At 37.6% G+C, this 6,000-nt stretch overlaps 1 long non-coding RNA gene across 1 annotated transcript in view; it reads right to left on the bottom strand.

Moving 5' to 3' along the window:
• Positions 1-470: 470 nt before the first annotated feature.
• The window catches only part of LOC148758183 (uncharacterized), a 209,716-nt gene continuing 204,186 nt past the window's right edge, over positions 471-6,000 (bottom strand). The window contains exon 3 of the long non-coding RNA XR_016021637.1: positions 471-543. This is a non-coding gene — a long non-coding RNA (uncharacterized LOC148758183). The remainder of the gene's footprint in view (positions 544-6,000) is intronic.

Raw genomic sequence — 6,000 nt, 5'->3', positions numbered from 1 at the left:
TAGATAATTATATATATATATATAGATAGATAGATAGATAGATAGATAGATAGATATCACATATATATATATATCACTATATATATATATATATATATATATATATATATATATCACAATATATACATATATCACAAAAGTAAAACAAAATAAATGTAGCTTCATTCATTGTTAGTCCCTCATAAAGAATGCGAGGTTTTGTGGGTGTGATTTATAATTTATGAGTAACTCATTTACTGAATTACTACTTTGTGCCAAGTGCTTTGTCAATTGCATACATCTATACATTTAATGTAAGACTTAAAACAACTCCAGGAGCTAGGCAACATTAATCCCATTCTTAAAAAGAGAAGATAAAATGAGACTGAGAATGTTTTAAGTAATCAGCGGAAGTTCAAAGCAGCAAAACTTGGATCTGAACACATCCGTTAAGGTTTACTTCCACCCAAACGCTTAACCACTATGTATTACCTTTTTTCCATTGAGGAAGTGGGCACTTAATTCTTGGGTGACATGTGTAGTAGTCTTGATTTATTTTTCATTCTGAAATAAAAATGGACAATCATTAAGTGAGTTATCAACAGTAGAAACTAAAGCAGTAAGAAACTGAGAAATATTCAAATTAATGGTCTACAAATATAATAATTTTCTACTCTTAATTATTTCCTTAGGAAAAAAGAAAACACTATTACCTTCATATCTTTTCTACGAAATTAACAATCTAAAAGTTGTCTATTTTTATATACCTAATGGTCACTCTTGCTGTCATTTAAATCAATTTCCTTTTTTTTAAATTTATTGGGGTGACAATTGCCAGTAAAATCACATAGATTTCAGGTGTACAATTCTGTATTACATCATCTATAAATCCCATTGTGTGTTCACCACCCAGAGTCAGTTCTCCTTCCATCACCATATATTTGATCCCCCTTACCCTCATCTCCCACCCCCCACCCCCCTTACCCTCTGGTAACCACTAAACTATTGTCTGTGTCTATGAGTTTTTGTTTCTCATTTGTTTCTCTTGTTCTTTTGTTGTTTTTCGTTTATATACCACATGTCAGTGAAATCATATGGTTCTCTGCTTTTTCTGTCTGACTTATTTCACTTAGCATTATACTCTCAAGATCCATCCATGTTGTCAAAAATGTTGTACTACAGGGCAACAATATTCAAAACAGCATGGTATTGGCAGAAAAAACAGACACATAGACCAATGGAATAGAATTGAGAACCCAGAAATAAAACCACATAAATATGGACAGATAATTTTTGACAAAGAAGCTAAAAACAAACAATGGAGGAAAGACAGCCTCTTCAATAAATGGTGCTGGGAGAATTGGATAGCCACGTGCAAAAGAATGAAACTGGACTGCTGTCTCTCACCATGTACCAAAGTTAATTCAAAATGGATCAAAGACTTAAGCATAAGACCTGACACAATAAACTGCATAGAAGAAAACATAGGTACTAAATTTCCTTTTTCTTGCATCTTTTTGGGGAAGGAAACTAGTAATAATTGTTATCTACTGCCTATTCTATTTGGCTTCATTTTAACTCTGGAGTCATTCTTTAATATTGGTTGTGAAATTCTGAGTTACAGCATCACTTTTGAAAAAGGGGAGATCATTACATACATAAAGAGTTGTATAACTTTTCAACAGATAACTTGAGAATGAGGTGTCTCAGCTGGTTAGCCATCCATTTCATACATCCAAACTTAAAAATAAGAACTATTTTGTTTGAAACCTTTTTTAGGTGGGTTACACATTTTGCCACCTTCAGAAAGAAAATATTTTCAACATGATTAAACTCATTTTGATTCAGGACCATTGCAATAATATGGGATAATAGCACGATGTCATCAGATGTAGGACTATTTTTAATGCTGTGATAGTCTCAGATTTTGATACTTTTTTTAAATTTTAGTGTCTCCCTTTCACTGTTAGCCCATTGCTATCAAGCAGTGGGAATCCTGCCTGGCAGCACCTACCACTGGGCACTAGTAAAGACATGAACAGAGTCACTCCATTTCCAAAGCCCTGTTACCTATTTCCCCTACGGATACATCAATAGATCATTAGAAATGAAGAGAATCCTTAATAAGTACCCCCGGTGTGCTTCATCCCAGGCTGGATGGATAACGTGTGTTACCCCATAGAGTCCTAACAACCCATCTGTGCAGCGGGAGTTCTTAGCTCTAATATTCAGATGAGCAAACAGAGACCAAGTAATTTGCATATGGGCATCTAAGTCCCTGCGAGAACGGTGTCCAGAGCAAATGGATATGCAGCTCTCCTCTGTAGACAGCACACAAGAACCCCTAATTTGCTCAAGAACTTGACTTTGCATTCTTCATGCTTGTGCTCTGATCCAGATTGCTGATGTGGTTGGACGTGCACATATTTTTCCCATAATGTGATAGGTACACCCAGAAAACAACCTCTTGTTTTACAAAACGGATCCCTTTTTGAGGAAATAGGGCTGGGCCGTCAAAAGCTGTGCACCTTTGTGTCCAATAACTAATAAACACAATAATGATGCTAGTAAAAATATAAGCCCAGTTTTAAAATATCTGAAATTTACATTAAATAAATACCATAAGAAATACTAGACTTTAGAAATAAGGTGAAAGGGAGCTTGATGGAGGGAATACGAAAGGAAAGATTATAGGGAGGAAGCGTGATGAGTTATAGAGACAAGGGTAAAGTGCATAAACAGCCGGGAGAACCACCCAGTAAGCACTCCTTAGACAGAACATGGCCAAACATATTGGGTGACAGGGCACTGGGGATCACACTGTATTCCTGCACACTTTGCTGCGTTTAGCTGGTTTGATGTGCTTTGCATTCTATTGCTGTGACTATATGGCATGAAGTAGCATTAACACACTGGGAAAAAAATTATATATGAACAGCAAGGATATTCCACAGTACTCTCATATTATTCCCAACAGTCTACCACTAACTGATGTATCAGAAACATTTATTGTACTAGAGCAGACGATATTGCCTTCATAGGTAAGATATCTTTGTTTGTGTTTTATCAAATACTTGGTAGTATGACTATGTGGCTGCCAAAAATACCAAAAAGCTTTGCACTGGCAGAGTAAATCTTTACATCCTTTGATTTCACAAATATACAGAGGGTGCCAAAAAAATGTATGTACATTTTAAAAAAGGAAAAAAAACTATGAAAATTGTAATCCAATGAATGACGCTAGCATTCATTTGATTTAATGTCATCTTTTGAGTGAACGTCATATACACATTGCTAGCATAATTCAATTCAACTTCGAAAAGTAATAAATACATAGACAACATCTCTTAAAATGTGTAATTTTTGGCACCCCCAGTATATGCATATTTTTTCAAACAGTATTTTGATACTGTTTTGCCCCACAAGGTTAGTTGTTTTTTTGTTTTTTTGTTTGTTTGTTTTAGTATTCCTCTGGTGCTAAAAACAAAAATCTGTTGTGCTCCTCACGCTGCTGATCTTTTGGGCTTTCAGGAAGTTTTAGAGATCAGTGTACAACAGGGGTCTCCAGAGAGACTTCATTCAACTGGTGCCAACAGTGAAGAAACTGAACAGGGTACTCCATCATTTACTAAGCATTTGTGGAGTGTTCATTGCATCGAAGGTGCTTCTTCCCTGACTCCCAGTCATGCTGGCACCATATTTTAGTGGAGATCACATGTGCTGGTTAGAGAGGAACCCATTTATGTCCTATAATGGGGATGGTTAAGCGAGCATGGCCGGGTTTTTGTAGACCATGTGATTTTAGGCAGTTGCTTTATATCTCTAAGCCTTACTCTCCTCAACTTCAATATGGGGACTAATAATTCCCTGTAATCCCTCATAATTATTCTGAAGCTAATTTGTGAAAATGACTAGAAAGTGCTTAGTGAAAAAGAACCATCACTACAACTTAATAAAGGGTGATTACTCCACTTTTAGCGAGTTGTTGATTATTACATAGATTTGATATGCCAGCTGTCAAATCGCCTGCACTCGATCAGAGCGAATTCTATCACAACATATTTCACTAAAACGGAATTGTTCAACTAGTTTATAGCACTCAGGTCATCAGTTTATTTCAACAAATTGATCTAATATCTATTAGCTGCTAGGCATTTTTGCTACATGCTGCATAGAGAATAATAAGACCTGTTTCTTGTTCCAAAGGAGCTGAGAAATGAGTGGGAAATACTCTGTAGAAATCAGTGCTGTACAGCCACAGCAATGAACATGGTAGAAAGCACATGGATTACAGAAACTGATAAGTCTGGGTTCAAAAATCAGCTCCATGAAGAAGCGGTTTAATCTCTAGGTTTCTGTTTCTTTTAGCTTCAGGTAACCTGGACCTACTACCTGTAGAGAATTAAAAATAAAGTATCTAAAAGATAGGCACTTGTGCAACGCCTGATAGGTAGCATGATTCAATAACTATAACAATGACATAAAATACAGCAGACCATTTTGATGGGAACAGATTAAGGAAGGGTTTTTAGGCAGAAGATGGGATTTGAAGTAGGCCTTGAATGGAAGGCCATTGTAGTGTCATCTGCTTAGGAGACATGAATGTTTGTTTTCCAGTGATTGATTTTACATCAATCAAGTTTAGTTCAAAGGTTAAAAGTTAAGTTCATCGAAATTTGAAAAGCTCAGATAAAAAAATTCACGGTTGACTTTTATTTAAAAAAGGAAAAAGAATCAAATACATAGGAGATGTATAAAGAGTCTATTTAGATACCTGTAACCCTGAAGTCACTTGAGGAGACCTCAGCTCAGAATTGGGGGTTATATTCCCAACTCGCTGAGAACCACGTGTTCACACCAGCTCCTCTGGCTGTTAGGGACCATTGGCCCAAATTCAGAGCACGGTTCTGTGCTCCATGGTGAAGAGACAGCAGGAGTTACAGGGGACTGGTGATGGATTTCTCCATTTTTAATTTTTTAAAGGGAGTGGGGAAAAAAGTGTTCTAAGAGAGACACAAGGCTCAACAAGTTTAATTTGGGATTTATTCCTGGTATTACTCGGATTTTCAAGAATTTTTGGAAATCTTGCCTTTCAGCCACAGTACTCCTCAATAATATGAGTTATTTGCCAAATTCATTTCAAGCTCTTGAATTTACAGTTAAAAGAGAAATAAAAAAGCCTTTCATTTGTTCCTAAGCTGCTTATTTTGCTTGTAAAACCAATTATAATGTCTCCCCAATAAAAAGAGAAATGCATGGAAGTTCTAACTCCAGAAAAGTTAATGGCTGAAGCCTGAAATATGCCCCACTCAACCCCTCACGCCCCCCCCCCCCCCAGGCAAAGCCAGAAGACATTTTAATGAGAGTATTCGCTTTGAACTTGGGAGGGCACAAGCAACAACCTTACTGAGAAAATTCTCCCTTTTTCCTTCTCTAGAATTCTCCCCTTTAAGACAGACTGTGACTGAGCTCGGGATTGGAATTGCTGACCTCTTAAGGCCACAGCAGGTAACCCAAAGCAGGTATGTCTTCTATATTTTTAGAGCACCAGGGAAATGGCTTAAAGCTTAGCTTGGTGTGAGTGCTGTGCTGACAGTAAGGACGGTGGGTGTGCCCTGGACCCGCCCCCCGACCACCTATCCCTGCTCTGTCTCACCAGCACCACTGTTACTGCTCATACACACCCCCCTACATGGCAGACTGCAATGATAGCCAGGCTGGCCATCAGCGAATCTGGAACCACAGATACTGAAAACGTGATGAAATAGACTCCCAGCCTCCCCACAAAATGCCCAGAGCAAGGCGGGTAGGCACCCTAAACTGCAAAATCCTAATCGAAATGCGGCAAAACACAAAGCCAACCCTAAACGCTGCATCCTCCGATTCATTTCAGACCAACTAAGACCAGCACTGGCCATATGGGATCCTGTTTTGCCGAACATTTGGACAGAAATTAAGGGTTTTGTTTCTTTGGGTTTAAAAACTTTTCATCACTTTTTCCTCCTAGCATGAAAATACAAC

Source organism: Rhinolophus sinicus, chromosome 6, assembly GCF_057876585.1.
Source record: "Rhinolophus sinicus isolate RSI-liver-muscle chromosome 6, RSI-T2T, whole genome shotgun sequence".
NCBI lineage: Eukaryota > Metazoa > Chordata > Mammalia > Chiroptera > Rhinolophidae > Rhinolophus > Rhinolophus sinicus.
The sequence above is the reverse complement of the archived record's forward strand: the minus strand, read 5'-3'. Positions and strand labels throughout refer to the sequence as shown.